The following is a 4,443-nucleotide window of genomic DNA, read 5'->3' as shown; positions in this document are numbered from 1 at the left end:
TTTATTATGACCATTTCTAAAGCTTTGTCAAAGATACCAACTTTCTACCTCGCTAGCATAAAAAGTTATTTTTTTAATTCATGTTCGATCATGGTGAGCCATGGAACATTCCTACGAACAATTCCACAAAAGATACCCTGTGAGTATATTCGATAGTTTGGTCTCCGGTGAATTAAGTCCACGTTTTTGGCGTTTCCGACCAATGTGCACAGTTACCCAACCAAACATAGTAATAAACCGCAATGTATATTTTTGGCGCGAACCAGGTTGTTGAAAACACAAATAGTATCATGAATACGAGGCTTATTATTCAATATTTCAGAAACTTAGTCACGATTTTCGTAAATCGTTCAGTTTACGAAATCATGAATTTTTATTCATGAAGCTATCAACAGATTTTTTCCGTGTATTCTAAGGAGCATTTCGACTTTTCAACTAGAATATGATTGTTTTTTTTTTGGACCAAAAGAGTGACATTAACCTTCTTAGCAAAGTCACTCCCAAAGATTTAACCCAACCCTCTCTAATCTGAAACGGTTGGTACGGTTGTCCTCGTTTCATCCGCATTCAAGTTTCAAAACGATGCGTTGGTTAAATTGTTCATTAAATGAATAATTCAATTGCCGGATAATGTTGAAACATCTTCAAACCAAACTCTGCACAGTAGGCCTGGCCGTTTTAATATTTGCGGCATATTATAATATGCTTCAAATATTAATGTAGATAAGAAAAACACTAAAGTATAACTGCAGTGATTTCCAGGATGCTTTTCAATACTGGCTGTGTAAGGATTAGAATAGAATAGAATAGAAATAGAATATGATTGTTTTACGAATAAACAATTATTGAGTAGGGTGTGTCCTCGGTTGCAGTCCGACCCTGGTTGTAGGCACTCACTGTTTTTGACGTTTTTGACTCTTGAAGCTTTCTACAGTGTCTTAAAAAAAAAGTTTTTATGAGTATTCCAAACCAAAAACATCTCTCCGCATTTTTAGTTTTCATCCCAGTGTTGGACAATCAGACTAAAAGAAATTTTCCCCATTTTAATGATTGATTTCATTTCATTAAAATCATCGAAAGACGGTGACTGAAAATATATAAACTAAGTGCTAGAGATGTACATATAAGATTTGTGAGCAACCAAATTAGCAATGAGTGAAAGAGAAATGTGGTGACATTGGCAAAGTGTCATCATCCCCGGTTGTGGGTCGCCATAAAAAATTACTTCTGAAGCAACAACTCCAGCCAGTTCAAATCTGTGCACGTCTGTTGACACCAGTTCTTCTCGGGATGCTGGCTTGTCACATTGAAATGTCATCGGAAGCCCTCGGAAATCGTTATTTTGCTTCTCACAAGAACATTGCAAGTTTTTAGGCTAGAAAGGTGAGAAAGTGTCAATTAAAATATCGGTGAATGTAACAACTCCATCGCAAGTAAATAATGCTGAAATTCGGACCTCCAGGACTTTCCCCCTGAATCTGCCACAGGTCAGTGCATTCGAAATGCCACTTTTTCAAAAGCACCATTCAGCCAATCCGATGGTTTTTCCAGCAGGTATTTTGCATGAATTGAATCGTGATGATATAATAAATCGACTGATATTCTTCTTTTAGAGTTTTTAAAAGGTTTAAATGGATCAACACTTAACACAATTTTTCTTACGCACACTACCAAGCCTTGAGGTAACTTGAGCCTTAAGTCCGACTGAGATGTAGCGAAGTCTGACAGCACCCCTAAAACACAATGTATCGTAGCAATATTTGTGAAATTGAAATAAATTTGGCAACATGTAAACAAGAATAAACATTTGGGATGAACTTATTATCAATTGAGATTTCGACTAGCCGTCATTCGAGGCAATTCGGGGCCCAAACTGGATAAACAGGACATTCACTTCGATAGGGCAAAGTTCATTCCTGAATTAATAGGACCACAGAGAACAGACATTCCTACTCAATCGGTTGATGAATTTGAGCTAGAGTCCATACTGAATCCACTCAAAGTTTCGAATTGGTTCCGGAATGGTTTGACTGAAAAGAAGAATAACCACTGTCAATTCAGTCGAACTCAGCCACTAAAAAACATATGCACCCGGTGGAGATATCCCAACCACCTTCGAAACCGTTAAGGATTAACTTCCAAAAGTCTTTTGCTGAGAATTTTTATTGCGCGGATTTTCGAATTAACGCGGTTTTTTACGCGGATTTTCGGTTTTTTTACGCGGTACGTATCCCCCGCGTAAAAAAAACCTGGGTGTACAGTTAAAAGTTTTGCTTGGAAAATGTAAAATGCTCGCGTTTGAGCGAAGCGAAAAGTCTAGTACAACGTACCCTTATTCATCCTAGTTGAGCTAATGCGTTGAATAGAGATAGCAGACACTGCTCTAACTAATGTGTTCAAATGGGTGGGATGAATAGAGGAACTACGATGAATTAGGAAGCAGTAACCCTACTTTTAGTAGTCCAATCCTGTAATCAAACCGCCTTGCAAATGTCTTCCCCAAGCCTAAAAAGCGTTTCATGCACAAACTAATTTTTAATTCGTAAATTTGTTTATGAATATAAGAAAATATTGTAAAAACTAGCAAATAACAATCGGTATAGAGTCTGGACCACAATCCGATCAGGATCTACTGCCGGGACGCCAGAGTACATACTCACAATTTACCATAAATTGTGTAACGAGTACATTATTGTAAATATGTAAATGTATATAGTTATAATTTAACTTAGTTTTTTTATATTATTAATATTTAATTTTCGTTGTTCATGTTTACCGCGTTCATAAAATCGAGCTGCTACGGTAGCGCGAGAGAGACTTCTTTAAAATAGACTTGCTATAATCCACTTGAGTTACCACCGTTCTTCGCACGCGCCAATTTGTAGTTTGCTTTGCCTAGCGTCGCTACCGATGGGAGTGTAATTTGGCTACCGAAAGAGGCTATCGACCTTATCAAGAGTTCACGAACCCTTGCATCCTTCGGTGAAGAGTCTGTTTCACTCTGATGGCTGGCAAGAGACAGGCTGGCACACTTGAAGCCACCCGTAGAAATGAGATGCTGTTATGCAGCTGGGGAAACTCGGGACTGTTAATGCGAATTCGAGAATGTCGCTATTGTCCACTTCGTGGAAAATACGTCAGATCCGCTAACGAAGACCTTCAAACCGCGGTTAATCTGAGGATTCTCAAAGCCCAATAAACCACTTTGAACTAATCAGTGGAAGAGGCAAGAGTGGTTCGTCATTTGTTCGCGCCGTGATGTGTTCAGCGTGGTAATTAAATTCGGCCTTAAAAGTTTCACCAAGTTCAATAATCAGTTTCCCTTCCCTAACAGAATAGCAATTGATAGTGCAACCCAATTAGCTTGGCGATTCTTGTGTGCGCGCCGAAGAAGATTTTAAGGTAAACCCGTAGTTTTGGTTACCAAAAAAATGTGCTTGTGCTTATTTGTTCCCGTGCAACGGCAATCTATTTCACAGGTTCGTGGCAGCCGTCGAACGTCCAAAGCATCACATCTCCTCGTTGGTAACCACTCTTGACCCCACGGTTCGTCTCAAGGTTGGTCCCGGTGGTACACGTGGCCGGAAGAAGGCAGCATCCGTCAAACCGCGCCTTGGCAGGACCATTCGACTACCGAAACGCAGTACCAGCACACCCAGTACATTTTCCGGTGACGACCGGGAGATTTGGCGGCACTACCCCGCCAGCAGTCCACGAATCGGCGGTGAAGATTATCGTCGTACATTAGGCGCGATCAGGAGTGATCGCACGTCGCATCAGCAGCAGCAGCAGTAGAAGGAATCGCCGTCTCCCGCCCAACATCGTCACGTAAAACCTAGGTCGTGAGTAGAGTGTTTTTATGTTTGTGATGTCCATGCGCATGGGGTCACCGTAGACGGCCGTACCCTACCGTCAAGTTTTGCCATCCGTGGCTCGCCCATATAGATTGCCGTTCAATTAGCACAGCACTGAACAAAGCACACCTCGAGAGGACGCACAATGGGTAGTATTGCGTCGCACTAGATAGGAGAGAGGATGATTGAAGGGAAGGGAAAACTGCCTAGCTAGGTTGAAACGAATATCGGAATGAGAAACTGAAGGAGGATTGTATAAATAAATGTATTGATGTAGCGAAAATGTGCTGTTTGCGATATAGCAGAAAAATGCATCCCGTAGGGTAAATGTACTGATTGTCGTTTTGGTGAAGTTTTTCAGTTCTAGTTAAATCGTGTCGTGTTAGTTTTTTTGGTTGTTTGTTCTTTTACTGGGGAGGTTGGCCCCGATACCATCCGGAATCACTCTCTAGTCGAACTCTGGTTGATCGAATTGGCGGTTTGGACTTTGCCAGTGATGATAACAACCCGCGAGTGTAATCTTCGTTTCGGAATAAATTCGCATTAGCCGTTTCGGATTATCTTTGGCTCGTATAGCACGCGGATCATC

The sequence above is a fragment of the Topomyia yanbarensis genome, chromosome 2 (genome assembly GCF_030247195.1).
Source record: "Topomyia yanbarensis strain Yona2022 chromosome 2, ASM3024719v1, whole genome shotgun sequence".
Lineage (NCBI taxonomy): Eukaryota > Metazoa > Arthropoda > Insecta > Diptera > Culicidae > Topomyia > Topomyia yanbarensis.
Note: the sequence above shows the minus strand (reverse complement) of the source record.